The following is a 15,586-nucleotide window of genomic DNA, read 5'->3' on the forward strand; positions in this document are numbered from 1 at the left end:
TGGTTAATTCATTGTTTTGCATTTTGTTTTGCATCATAGTTGCATGTTGTTGTTACTGTGTAATTTAATTATGGTTATTGTTTAATATGCATTAGTGGGTTGGAAGTACATATGTTAGAAAGTAACTTACCTGTAGAATGGTACATTCCAGGGTGTGGACTAGACCATAAATGGCTGCCAGAAGCATGGTGCAAGAGAGGTCAGGTTGGTTGTGTGAAGTGGAAGCAAGCCCATAGAAACTGGTTCCAGAAAGTTTGTTAACCAAACAATACCACTGCTGTTGTGGCTACCTTCCCACGAAACCTCGTAAATATTTATGTTATTTTTAGTTTCTTTTTCTTTGTTTTTGTTTTGTTTTGTTTGTTTGTTGTTGCCATTGGATTTGCACTGTCTTCACAATAAATTCACCTTAATTGGGATTTCCTGGCGCATTGGTCTTATTATGCCTCTGATCGCGAGGGCGATCGCTAACACCTATTAAAAATAACTAATCATCTATCAGTGCCTGCGCATGATATATTTGTTTTAAAAAAAAGAAGAAAACTTGTGTGGTGGCAGCACTGACGTCAGCGCCGTTTGTGTTAGTATACAGTATATCAGCCATATAAAGTGGGTTTCATTCTAATTTATGTAGCCCCATTTCCTAAGATTGATTCAGTGACATCTAGAATAAAATGTTATGATAAGCTCAATGCTAATCAGTCACACATCAGGTGTTCATCCTGCGCACTTTAATTAGCATTTTATGCAAGTACTCTGCAGTACTGTTATAAATATCTCTTTGATTTACAGTACATTACAAGCTATCAGTATTTCACTTCACATTTTGGGTGTATAAAATAGGCCTATCATCAACTGCACCAAACTGCATATAGTTTTGCTCCGTTTGGGCTTCTGAATAAAATCAAGGTGCCCCCCCCCCCCAACCCCCACATGTCAGGCTTTACAGGATTAAAATAAATAAAACATTCAAATATAGAAATCTTTTCAAGATTATATTTCAATAATGTGTTTATTTTCTCTTATCCCATGACCTCCAGAATTTATTGAATCTTCATTTTTCCATTTAGATTCTTTGCAATGTTTTCCGAGCCATGTGGATGCTCACAACACCTGCGATAATTAGCTAGTTACAATTCAAGGACTACGTCTAACCTCATATCAAGAATCACACAAGTGGACTAAATCAGGGGTCTTCGAACTGTGGTTCAGGGTAAGCGAGTGCTATTTGGAAAAGATAAAAACTAAATAATTATTTTCTCTTCTATTAAAACTGCTTAATATGTTAGTAAAATTGTAAAAGCAAATAACATTGAATTGAAAATATTATTCTTTGTATTAAAAAACAAATATTGGGTTGCATTCTTTAAATATTTATGTAAGATGATAGCATAAATAAACAAGAATATAAATTTAAAGAAGGCAAATATGTTCTAGATAATATTGCAATAATTTATTTGGACTATAACGACAAATAAGAACTAATAATTTAATTATGCAAACATCATGTTGACTTAATGTAATCGGAGTTAAAACCACTGATATATTTCCCTGCTTTAAATAGCTCTCACTCATTCTAAAACATAAAACACTGTACAGGCTCATTACGGGATAATGATCTTCTCTTTCTCACACACATAACAGAAGCATAAGGAACTTATTATCAGAGCAGAAAACGGCACAATCAGCCCCTTCATTCTCCTGGCTGTCCTCTGACCTGTTTAATTATGTCAACGCTGCTCATGCACCTGTGTGTCCCAGGCTATTACACCTCCCATCACTTAACAGCTTTTAGTATCTCAGCATCCTGTTCCACATCCAGCCACTTTATTGCCTCACCCCACAGCCCCCAAAAAACCCCTAATGTTTGAGTCTCCCTCGAGCGAGACCGGCGCAATCGCGTACTTTAGGTGTTCAGCATTCAGCCATGATTGCTGTTTAACGCTCTTTGTTGAGGTGGGCTCGTAAAAACCAGGGTCAAGCAACAGAGGTGTGCTGTAGGCTTCCACCCCCCACCGGCTGTAATGAGACGCAGAGACTTTAATAGATGGAGGATAGTGCACACATGCAGAAAGGACATTAGCATGCCGTTGTTATTCTACAATTCTCCCTCCCACCAATCACAGCGGAGGCTGATCTGCTTTCTCACAGCATCTATGATAGGACACATGCATTGCAGCTTCACGCATTTACACTCTTTGTGGCACCATTTTTGCATTTTCATTCACATATCATTACAGTATTTACAACCCTTTTTATTATACTGTTATACTTATTGTATATATTTACTTTGAATAATAAACTGAGGGTCTGGTTTTTAACATCAGGAGTTTGACTGCAAAAATAGGCGCATCAACAGTCCACATGTATCACAACCCTGTCAAAGGGTTTCTATGAGAGAGCGAAACAAGAGAGAAGGGGAAGGAGGAGCGAGAGGTGGATCATAGCGAATCCGTGGAGGCTTATTGGTGCATTGAAGTCACATGACTGCTTTAGGAATGCTAATTCATGCTGTATTTTTTCCTCCTCCTCTGTGCTTGGTGTAGTCTGTGCCTGTCGGATAGAGCAGACTTCAGACATGGTGTAGGATATCAGGAAAGGAACAAGCGATTGAAGTTGAGACGAGGCCTGTGCCGAGGGTAAGTACAGCTTGATTAAGATGTGCAGTTGTTTATTGCTTCATATGTGATTGTAAATGTCATTTAAGCAGGAAGCCTACTTATATTTCTATATGTCTCTTCAGGCTGAGGTTCTTATATCAACAGTATGTGTGGTCTGTATGTTAAATAGAGTGCATAAATGTGTGTATGCCTGTGCATGTCCCAGTGAAAGCAGTTTACTTTGGAGAATTCCACCACATGTCTCCACTGCTTTCTGTGAGGTTACCAAAATCAGAGATTGACAGATATTATATGAGCTTGAGGAACTAAAGACCCTCTCTGGTAAAATTATGCTTCACCTAAAAATGAATATTCTTTCATCTTTTACTCACCCTCCTGTCATTACAAACCTTTCATAATTGTGTTGTTTTGTCCATTACGGTGAAAGTCAATGGGGTCCAGGGTTGTTTTGGAACCCATTGACTTTCATTGAAACATTCTTCAACATTTTTGGGTAAATCACCCTTTTAATGACTCAACCTGAATATATAATTCAGTATTATCAGTGAGAGAATAGTAGTTCAAGCCAAAGCTGAAGGCGAGTGATTTATGTGGACATGCGCCACATCATTTGCGATGTTTTAAGGATTATCGATGAGTTTGCTCAGTGTACGTGCACACAAGAAGCTTTTAGTCCTCTCGCAAGACCAATCAGAGACAATACATTCCCGGACAGGGGAGTGTTGCGCTATAGTGGACTGACTGACTGACAGCTAGTGCTGATACAATTCATTAAACCTATCGCCTCTCAAATAACAAGACCATCTGCACTCTTTCAGTACATGCTAGTTTGACCCAACGCTCTGTAAACAAATCCAAGAAGGCGACGCTTGTGTGTAATCTTGCCAGTGTCATCTTATGAATTTGACACTGAACATCTGGACTCTTTTGATCTGGGTTGCTTTATATGTGATATGTTTTATAGCGTGTTGTTACGTGATATGCCATGGTTTCTTATGCAATTGTGTTGTAGAGTGAAATAAACAATAGTTTATAGTTAACTATTTAAGTTAGTGTTGCGTGTCTTGTTGCACTAAGGTACTTACAGTTTGTTGCAAATGAATCATGCAAAGCTTGGCGGTCTAAAACCGCCAATGGGCAGGTCACTTCTGTACGGTAATTGGGGTAAGACCCTCATGTTTTACACTTGCCTTTCCTGTGTCATGGGCCTCACAATGAGCTTGAGTAGTTCACCCTCACCCTCAGGTCACTCTTATAATCAATCAAACAGGAGGGACACAACTTCGGTTCCCCTGAAGCTCCAGGAAATGAGGGGCACATCGAGTAGCGCATGAGCCTCCTGTAGTCAAGAGAAAAGAGATAGAACTTAGCACACGCATGCAAGGTTTTCCCTTTATCATTCTCTCTCAAGGCCTGATATTTTCTGCTGTCTGCATAAATGTTGCATTTATCTCCCAACAATCTTTGTTTCTAAGTGATTAGATACTTGTTGAGTGCACACAGGTGGATTATAAAAACGGCCTTTGGTTTCATCATCAAGAAATGAACTAAATATAAGTGCAACAACACAATATCACCAACAAGTAAATGTAAGGACTATCTTTGACCATAAACTAAGTTGATTAAAGCAAAATAAGAACACGTTTAAAGATAACACAAGGCCACATATGGACAAACTGTAGTTCTTCATTTTTGTGCAGAAAACTGAAGTGAATTAGTGGTGCCATATTCTATTACGGTATTATAAGTGATTTTTGACTCCCCCCCCCCTAAAAAGACATCTATAAATATGGACAGTCGCAGCAGTTTGCATTGATTTTTGGAATTATTTACATAATATTTACAGAATGCACCAGAGGAAACATATTTAAAGTTGGCATTAAATGAAAATCTAATTTGTTAATGCGTGACGTGTTAAACAGTTGATGTTACTGTGAACAATTCATGGATGTATACGTTTCTTTTTCATTTTTTAAAATTTTGACCTTGTAAGTTATAATCAATATCTCGATCTTTCGGTAATAATTATGGAGTTCTATTTGTTGTTTCACTTAAAACCCAGTCCTTTAAAATCGTCTGCAAGCTCACATTCATTTTTGAGTGTAATGCCCATGTGTCAAAATACAATCAACAACTGAGGGATGGAACCAATTCCCGCCTGCTTTTTCTTCTTCGATAATTGGATGCACATCACAGTACGGAAGAAAATATCTGTTGCTACTTCCATTTCATTGTGACTTTAGTAGTTGAAATATTACTACAGATATTCTAGTGGAAAAGTCCAGTTGACAATGATTTTATAGTAGGCCAAATCCCTCATGCACAACCCATAGCACTAAACACAATTGCTTTCACTTTTAACAGACAGGGCCCCATTTTAGGCCATATATCACATGCTGGTGATGGTTCTTTTGAGGGAGGAGGTCTGTGTTTGAGCACATGCAGCGACCCCTTGATCTCTAATGAGCTATACAGGACTCGATATGCAATATGTGTTATGTGGCATCTAATGGTGAGATCCATCTCCAGCGATGAAAGCGGTGAGAACCAGTAACAGATGAGCCTAGATGTTTTCATACAGCGCTGTCCGAGCCCTCATGAAGATGAGACGCAGACCCAGCGAACGAACGCGTTCACCTCACTGCTCACCATGACATTCTTCTGTCATGCCTGATGATGCTCTCGTGTGACGCACGCATTAACACAAACTCAAAACAGACCATACGTCAGGGCTCGCTCTTTCATTTCTGACAGTTTCTGATACTTATCTGAAGTTTAGATATGTGCACAGCTCTTCTGTCCTGTCTTTCCTGAAGAATGACAAGTTTTGTCCGAGAGAAATATTTGCAGAATGGGTTTATGCTTGTGATGCACATGCAGGTTCAAGAGTCAAAAACCGCCGAAAGAGATTCATCAAACTGAGTGCTGGATCAGTCCTTGAGTTCAATAGGTCATTACTACTAAATCTAGTATTTGCAACAACAAGCAGTTGACGATGCCCTGATTTTGTTCATTAATGCCATAATATAACACAATATAAGTAATATAACACAAAGTACAGTGCAAATTATGAAATAATTAGAAAAATGAAAATATAAATAGTTTTGATTTAAGATATTAATATGAATCTATTTTTGATCCACTAACTAAGGGGATGATTACACAACACCGTTTTCAACTAAAAACGGAAGACTTTATGCGTTTTGGCCGTTCATTTACGACAACGGCGTTTTGGATGCCTGAAAACGCAAAATTTTGAAAACGGGTTTCAAAGTGCAAGTTTTTAAAAACGGTCTCTGCGTAAACAACAAAAATGCAAATGTCTGAAAGCGATGACGTCATGCACATGCATATTACGTGTTCAATCTATAGTGTTTCATCGCCATCTAATGGCCAGGTAGAAGAATACAACGTTATTAGTCGTTTTCGCAGATCCGTGTGAATGGGGATCGTTTTGACTATGGTGTCGTCAAGAAGTAAAAAACGTCTCCGTTCTAAGCATATCATTGTTTTGTAAACGTACCCTAAAATAGTTCCAAATAAAGTAAAAGAAGGATCATTCTCTGCTTGTTATCGAGCAAAACACAGTAGCCATGTTTAATTTCTGAATGAATCAATGTGTTTGAAGGAATCGGTTGAGTGAATGATGCAATGACTCACTCATAACGACAGTCACTTGTTTAGATCCTGAACAAATGAGTCTGTTTAAACTAATCAGTTGAATGAATGATTCAATTTATCATTCCTAAAGAACACCTGGCGTAACAACGTAACTTGCTGAAAAATGCGGCAGCCCAATCCAATTCAAGAACCGGAACTAACGGTTATATAATGAGTATAATGTGCACAGGTCTCACTTTCCTGGCAGACGGATGTTTTTTCCATGGTAAAGCAGACCAGCGTCTGAATGAGAATGTGTGAAAGCTGCTGACAGCCTGTAGTAACTGCTTGAGAGTGTATGAAGTGAGTGCAGACAACTCTCTCTCTCTCTTTCTCTTTCTTTTTCCCTGCCTGGGCAGATGAAAGTGGTTCTTGCCTGCCTCTGAGCTCCATGCCCAGGTGTTCTCCGTCCTCCTCTCCCTCTCACTCAGCAGCCGACAGCTACACAGCTGCTTGACATAAATCTCCCTTCTCTTTCCTTTTTTAAATGCCCTAAAGCTTAGGGCATTAATGATTTGGTTCCTCACCATCAAGGGTCTGATATTTGGCACACATTCAAACCGGTTTAACTTAACTGGCTGATATTGGTAATGTTATATATGTTAAAGCATTCATATTTAAATATTTAGCTTCCGTGGATGTCAAGACCTTGGAATTTCCCCAAAATGCAGTCACATTTCCTGTTTTGCATATCTAAGATAAGATATAATGTGCAGTCATTAGGTCAGTATTGCAAAATAACATCTCAACAGTGTCCCATCTACAGCTACTTACCAAATAAATACAAAAATGAACATAAAATACTGATTTGATTGTAAATAATTAAAAAAAAATTGGGACAGCAATCACATAGAATGTAGTCGTCATATAAAAAATGTATGATGTCAGCTGTGAGTGACTAATCAGAATCAAGTATTCCAGAGAGAAATAAACATGAAAGATGAAGGTTTTTTTACAACATTATTATAATAATAATAATAGAAATATACATATTATAATAAATCATATAATAGCAAATAATAATTTGACATTTTTATTTGAAGAATAAAATTGAATAATATTTTCTGATCGGTGCAAAAAGTCAGAGGAATGTTTAAAGGGCTGTTCAATAAGGAATGCCACATTATTCATTTTTCTATGAATGTTAAATATTAGACGCACAAAAGAGGAAAACTCTAAAGTGGCACATTTGTCAATCCAGTGTCTTTCAATTAAACCTGACATTGTCGGTTCTTATTAGATTTGAAGGTTTTAACACTCAAGGTCTAATGGATTTTTTTGAGTATTACATAACTTGACATTGTTTGACAAATTATAGCGACAGAGAAATGAAAGTTTTATAGTTTTGAGGTTTTCAATATTTAGTCACTTTTCATTTCTTGTGTTACACTAGGCTTTTCACCTTAGGACTGAAATAAATCAAAGATCAGAGGCAGTTTAAATCTGAGGGCTTAAATTACATGCAGGATCTGTCATCTCTTCCTCCCTGTTTGCTAAGTATCTGACAGCTTCTTGCTTAAGGACAGTCACTATGACAGGTGGTTGTGTTTCACAAGAACAAGGTTTGCTCAGGTGTAGCTATGTGTTCAACTGACAACTATCAGTCACCATTTGCTATGAAACAACATCTACTAAAACTATTTAGTCTTAAGTAGTGTTTCGAATACGGGAAAACTGGTTACAAACCTGCTAATTTATTATGCAAAATATATTTTATACATTTATACATTATTTATACATTTGATTAGCGCAACAGCAGCATTGGCTCAGCCAATGGCATGAGTGTGGGGCGGGGCTATCTGTTTGTTTGGCCAATAGAGTGCAGCAGTGACCCATTAAATTTTTTAGCAGCCTTTGTTCCGAAAGTATTTTTCTCATTAATGTTTCCCATAGGGATATTTTTTAAAAGTGTTCATGTGAAGCCTGTCAATCACCATATTACAACCTTTGATTTAAAGAAAGAAAATAAATTGGACAAAAGGTACAAGACCATGTACTTAATGGCTTTGATGAAGGAAAGAACTACAATCCCATAAAGCATTGTGAATGACATAATCAACTGGAAAAACTACATAGGCTAAATATAAAAAGATTTATTTAATGATATGGCGGGCGCTAAAGAGTTCTTTTGGCATTATTGTCTTATTTCGATTCTCTGATTGGTGGAGTCCTTTTGCAGATTTATGGGTAATGTAGTTTTTTACTGGGAATTGTGATGTTGAGAATTTAAAAATAATGCAGGCTGATGGCTTCAACAAAAGCCTATGCCATCGATTAACAACCTTGTAGCACACCGCTCACCTTCTTTAAAGGCTTATATGTTATAATTAAAATCAATTATCCTATGGAGAATACAAATGGAATTTTTACTTAAAGAACCAAATTGTTGCACAATATGGCAGATGGGAGGAATGTTCAGGAATGTTCAGGAAACCTGTCTGAACTATTATCTTTTTGGTCATGCTAGTAGCAGAAATTTCACACTTCGGCTTTAAATTGTGGGGGGGGGGGAAAGGTGCAAACTGATTTTCACCTGTGTTCTTCAGGTTCTGTCAGTAATAACTCATAGGCTGGAAGGCTTAGAGGTGCTTTGTAAACTGAGTGGACTCTGGGGCATCTGTGTATCTGATTCCTTCCCTGTCGTTATGTAGTTTTACGGCTCTCGGAGTTTGCACAGCGAGGGCCACGTGTGCTGCTGGCTGCAGTCTATTTATGCTGAGACAAAGGGGATGAATACAGCCTCTCACTCTTTTGGCAGGAAAGGGGTCATTTATAGTCCCAGTGTGAGAGCACATTTGAGCTGGACTAGTCACTAGTGACCTATTTTAGACAAGCAAAAGGAATAGTTCATCCCCCCCAAAATAACAGTTCTGTCTCATTTACTCACCCTTGTGTCTTTAAAATTTTGTATGATTTTTTTTTTTTCACGCAAAAACATTAATAGCAACAAGTTTTTTTTTTCATACACTAAAAGTAAATGGTGACCATAGTTAATAATTGTAAGGGACTATTTTCAGTAAAATATATTTTACTGAAAGACCTCTCTCAAATCTATTAAAGGATACATAGATACAGATAGCAATTTTATGGACTAATTTTATGAAACTTTTATGGTGCTTTTTGTTCTTTTTGGAGATTGATTCCCATATTGTGTTCTAGAGAGAATAAGGTTTGGAACAACATGAAGACTAAATGACAGAATTTTCATTTCTGGGTGAACAATCCCTTTCAAAGCAAAAACTTTTGTTCATTCCAATATCAGTAGCATTTTTATATTTTTACACTGATTAAACTGTCCTAGAAAAAGCCAGAATTTAATGGGCTTCAGTCAGCTATTAGACTCCTTATTCAGATTCCTTAGGGACATCACACTCCTCCCAAGAGTGCTGTAAAATGTTTTAAAGTGGTTTTGTGCAACTAAAGGCATTATAATTTTGATTGAGACAATAATGAGATGGTGCAAATGATTGTGTGCTTGGGAGGCCTGTGTTGTTATAGCGTGGAAATGCTTTACTGATGTTCAAATTTAGGTTATTTCACGCTTGGACTCCACCTGATAATCAGAAATGATACACATTCAGTTTGTGAGCAGTCGGCTGAATAAAACGACAGCAAAATGGCCAAAACCATGCTACCGTTTCAATTTCTCTGGCTCTGTAAGCACCTAATTTATATGTTAATGGTGCCATTTTAAATGATAGCTTTGAATGCACAGAATCCCAGTTCATTGTGAAATTACACCACATAGTTGGCATTCCCGTTTGGTCGCTATAGACAAGGTAGCTCTATATTTAAACCGGACTGTTTTAATATGAAAACACACGGTATGTATATTCATTTACACTTCCATTTACATGGAGCCACCCTGATTGTTTTGACCGCCTGGATATTTGCATGTGCAAAATTCTGTCTGGCTTCTATGTTCAAATGCCTTTCTGACATTGTCAACGTGTATCATGCAAAGAACCTCAAAAAACACATGTGATAGCATCCAGACAGAGAAGCCCCCCTCTGCCGGGCTCTTCACACTGATACCAAGGCGACTGGGGGTCATATTTCATGCTTTCTCGGTTCATGTGGCCCTTGCAGACAAAGCCGGCAGTTTTATGGTGGATCTTAAGGAAATGAGGGCCACAAATCTCCTGTTGCCACATAGAGGGAATGTGCTAATGTGTGGAGAATGATGGATACCAGAGAAGAGAGAGTTCTGGCAGGACAGAACAATGGCTTGTCAAGGTTAAGATACATTTCTCACTTTGAACTATTTTGCGGTTGGAGAGCAAATCAAGAGAAGGAGAACTTCAGTTGGAGTACAGAAGAACTGCTCTGTTGAATCATTGCATGTCGTAGAGTTAAATGAAGATGGTTACTGAACGTTTCTAGTTTCTGACTCACACAAGCTGGAGGTGTTTTCTCTTTTCCAACGCTCCCCGTCTCTGATTTACGACAAGCATTGATATATGCTCAACAGGCACACTGTTAAGCGAACATGTCTTGTCGTAGTGTTTCGCAGCAGTGAAATCTTTCTGAGTGATATACGCTGTTGTGCTGCAGAGCAAGTGTTCATCATTGAATCTGACAGAATGAATCTCCGGAGTGTCGGATCTGGACACTACGTCTGACATATCCATTAACGGCAGGAGCTCTTAATTGCTTTACTGTTTACTCACACTTGGCCAAAGGTGTCAAAACTGACAGCAAGCATCCTGTGACGAAGCTAATATCCTCCTGAGAGACTGTTAGTTTAACTAGCAGTGTGGTGAGCATGACATGCTAATTTCAGCTCTAATTTTAAATTGAATTTTAAATTGTTTACAAAACATGGACAGGACTATATAATGTAAATAACCATTATAATAAAAATAAATCTTACCACTTTGGTTTATCAATTCAAAATATTACAAACAATAATAGAAAAATAATATTACACAATAAAAATGGTAACACTACATTTCAATCTGTAAATATATTTAATGCATTAGGTATCATGAATGAACCTCGCTTGCCAAAACCAAGGAACCACAGCAATTATTAAGCAATGTTCATTTAAAAATATATTTTTGCCATTAATTCATGTTTATTCATAATGTATTAACAAATGTTACGTTTTTATATTTTTATATAAATGTTATATTAACTTAAATGAAAAATATTGTATTAAAAATATATATTGTGTGTGTGTGTGTGTGTGTGTGTGTGTGTGTGTGTGTGTGTGTGTGTGTGTGTGTGTGTGTGTGTGTGTGTGTGTGTGTGTGTGTGTGTGTGTGTGTGTGTGTGTGACATACATATATGTTTTAGAAATGTTATTTTATATGAACTAATATTACACTGGATAAATGGGTAGTTGTAAGATAGAAAAAAGTTTTTTAATCACCTTGTCTCTCAATTAGTATAAAATTAGCAATTAGTAATTAGCATAAAAGCTGCATGCATAATGCATTATATATACAGCAAAATGCAGTTTTAAATACAAGTTTAGAACGTATCACACTGCATGACAAATACACAAATGTGCAGCATTCAGAACAGTGACTGCCCATTAATCAGTTCTTTTCAGTCAAGCTGTCATTTTATGGCATGACAAATGCATGACAAGACACACGACTGGTTATAGCTTATCTTTTGATGGTTGCGTTGCTGTGATCATAGCAGACTGGTTTAACCTGGCTGTGGCCTGTCCAGACAGGCACAGATTGAGTGTCTCATCCTGCAGTCATTTACCCTGAGGGTTAGCCCTGGTTGTTTGATGTGGCCTCTGCATTGTGCTGATAACTCATCTCTACCTGAACGCCTCGGACTAACCTCGTTTTTTACAGCTCCGTCTCGCCTGCACTAATCCTATTGTATTGCTCTGTGCAGATCTCATCCTGGTTGCTACACCAAAAGCACTTTTGTTTTCACTGAGTGTAACTCAATTTGCTGTCTGGATGTGAAAGGGTTTTGTGGGCAGGTTACTCGGCTGATGATGGCACTGGACGTTCGGTTAGATGCAGAGGTGTATGGTGAGGAGGGCTATAGAGCAAATTGAGTGGAATAATGTGTAGTTTGCTGTTAGCCAGTGAAATAATTAAAGGAGAGGGGGGAGAGAGAGAGAGAGGGGGGAGAATGACAAAGAGAGGACGAGTCTCTCTTTCAAGGTAATGGAGATGGACTGTATTAAGCTTTTATATGTCCTTGAAAGATTCCACATTTAATGGAAGGTTAAGTGGGATCAAACAAATTCCACAAATATATTCTGATGACTTCTATATCATCAGTAGAGTCATAATAGAAAATCTCGCTGTGCTACTTTTTCTCTCTTAATGTGCACCCAAACAAACGCAAAAAGCTCAAAATGTGAGATTTTATGATCTTAGGAACGTGTTAGACATATACCAGCAGGTGTATTGCACTACAGAAGAGGATCTCTCCCATTTGGTCGTTGTGTATCAGCAGCGTCGCTATTGGTCTAGCTGTTCCTCGACTGAGTAAAGGAAGTGAGGCCGGGTTTATTTTGACCATCAAGTGTCCTCCCAGCCCCCCAAAAGAAAACCCCACCTCATTTCCCCTGCAGCAGCCTTTGATGTGTGTTTGTTTGAGGACATCATTGGGTCCCAGTCATCTGTGATGGGAGGAGTTCTGGTCCAGAGAAGAGTCAGAGGTTGGATTATCCTCGCCGCTAGTTGTATCCTGTCACAAGTTGTGGTGGAAGCTGTCAGACTATCTGAGTGAGTACAGTGCAACTGATTCGGTTTTGGCTTGTGAACTGTTTCTGTTTTTTTTTTAGTTCCCTCCTAACAATTTTATTATCTAAATCCACGAGGTAATGAATCAGCTGCAGTTAAAATGTTTGTGGAATGAATCAGCTGCAGTTAAATTGTTTCAGCAAACAATTGTTGAAAGGGGGCGGTTCACACAAAACGCATTTTTACATTGCACTATGCTGATTTCACATTGTTTTTCTATGTAAACATGCTTTAGGCGGACATCTTTGATGGCTGCGCTCGTTTCTCGGATCTTTTGTAGTGTTTCACGCTTGACATGGCATTCCAAAAGTGAAAGTAGTTCAACTTTTAAAAAAAATAGACCTTGTTTTTTTTTATTTTCTACTTCTTTTTAAATGCGAAATGCATTCTGTGTGAGTGATTTCCTAAAATTCCCATTAAGTTATGACAACATTATTTACGAACGATCATTCATTTTTCATCCTTAATGTTTTAGGTTCTTATGTTAAAGAATTGTTTTCAAAAAGTTTAACATTGACAGAATTTTCAGAAATAATGTTTTCATAAGTTATTTTAGAGCATTGAATGCATTAAAATAAGGTGAATATGGGTGCATTGGGGGTCCATTTACTATGACTGAACAACTGATTTGAAAATGAAAGACTTTTAGTCTTTTACTGCAGGTGATTCATTAACCATACACTAAAACACAATATAAATAATTTTTTAACCTGTTAACACTGAAATAACTTACTGCAATAATGTTTTGTTTGTAACTTTGAGAGAACATTTAAAGAACATTGGCCATAGTTCTGAGAATGTAATCTTTCTGTCTTTCTGTTCAAGTGCAGATTTGCTTTTGGCATACTAACTGGCTTGTCACATGCTTGACTACACCTAAATTAGAAAATCACCATTTCAAGTGTGGCGTTATCAAATGCATTCCAAAGACACAAAAACAGTTTTACCTGAGTAGAAATCAAAGCATTAAAAACGCTTTCAGCAGAGATCAGCCTGTTGACACATCTGTCATGGTCCATGAGATCCCCGAGATGGATCAAAGTTGCCTCTGGTGCTGATGACGTCATGACTGCGTTATGTTGTTCCAGCCATTCATAGTCTTTACATTTGTTCAGAGCTACTGGAGCTGGCCGTGGGCATGTGGATCATAAAAGAACTGAGGCCTGCAATTCTGAGAGGTGTTACAGTTAGGCAGACAAGAACTGCAAAACATCCAACAAACTATGAAGCCGTCACTTTCAGTGAGAATTCAAAATATGAGTATTTAGTGGTGAAAAGGACCTGTCTGCACGGATTAAATCCTGATCCTGTCAGATGGGACTGTGAGAGTGACATGGATATTTATTGCAGGATGTTTAACACAGCAATCCACTAAAGTTTATTGGAAACAGGTGATAGTCTGTGATTGATCCAGCGCTCTGAGCGGAGAGCTGAGTTATTTGCAGGTAGTCTGAGTGAAACTGTTCGTAGCTTTGAAACTAGCTTGTGAAACAAATGATCATGCCCATTTCCCATATTTTTACATTTAGATGACATTTGCCATCATCTAACACTTTACTGTAAAATCACTCATTTAGTAATAGGCTACTGTTAAGTGTAATGTTTAGCAAATCTTAAAATGAATTCCCCATACTGTACATTATAATGTGGTGGTGTCTAAACTCACTTGGTTGATTTAAGATTATGGAGTTTCATTTTTAATACATTTTGGCAAAATAGAATCAAACAGTTATCAGCCATGATGAAAATAGTTAACGACTTTTCGGGAAATATCAGTATTTTAGAATTGTGCATCCCTTTAAACATTTTAATTAAACTATTATCATATAATTTGTTATATAAAAAAAAGCATTAAACCCAAAATAGCATTGGATCGGAATGTATGGATGCATACTCATACTGTACATGTGTACACAAACACATACAGGCCACTTTCACAAAGCAGCAGAATATGGTTTTCAGTCACTGCAGCGTTTTTTAAAATAATAAACAGAACTTAGCCTGTGTGGACGCATAGCCTTATCGTACTTGGGTTGAATAGGCCTAGAGCGACACAATTTTTGACACAATTATGTCAAAAATTCTCATCTGGGCTCATTGTGCCTTATATGAACCTAAACAGTTTGGACCTAATAGGCCTAAACCTGCTGCTGTCTATGTGCTTAAAGGGTTAGTTCACCACCTAAAATGAAATAAAGTCATCAATAATCATTTAAGTTACTCACCATGGTGTTTTCTATTGCCATATGCCCTTCTTTCTTTTTTGAAACACAAAAGGAGAATTTTTAATGTCCCGCTCACGCTAGTCCAAATAGCAGTGAATCAAAAAGAGCAGCATAACCTTTTTTAAAAGAAGCAAAGTATCTCAGAAATGACAGAATAGTCTGATGTAACATGTGACGTATTCCAAGTGTTATGGTGTATGTTTGGGTTTGGTAAAAAAAAAAAAAAAACTGATATTTTATGTAGGCTATTAAGAAAAATCCTGACCTGAGTGACCCGTTGGTCTTCTGTGCACGGCTGTGTGTGTGAGACGTGCACGTTAGATGCTGATAGCGCTGCAGTTCACTCCGCTCAGAT

The 15,586-nt window shown here is 37.6% G+C and overlaps 1 protein-coding gene across 12 annotated transcripts in view; it reads left to right on the forward strand.

Annotated features, from left to right (window-relative positions):
• Positions 1 to 1,074: 1,074 nt before the first annotated feature.
• The window catches only part of phc2a (polyhomeotic homolog 2a), a 35,486-nt gene continuing 20,974 nt past the window's right edge, over positions 1,075 to 15,586 (forward strand). For 10 of the 12 annotated variants that reach the window (XM_079588926.1, XM_079588934.1, XM_079588939.1 and 7 more), the window contains exons 1-2: positions 1,075 to 1,213; positions 2,547 to 2,639. The gene's annotated coding sequence lies outside the window, so the exon portion shown is untranslated. Of the gene's footprint in view, positions 1,214 to 2,529; positions 2,640 to 15,586 lie in introns of those variants that run through there. The other 2 variants (XM_079588940.1, XM_079588929.1) reach the window with 1 other exon arrangement.

Source organism: Phoxinus phoxinus (assembly GCF_949152265.1).
Source record: "Phoxinus phoxinus genome assembly, chromosome: 18".
In the NCBI taxonomy this organism is placed as follows: Eukaryota; Metazoa; Chordata; class Actinopteri; order Cypriniformes; family Leuciscidae; genus Phoxinus; species Phoxinus phoxinus.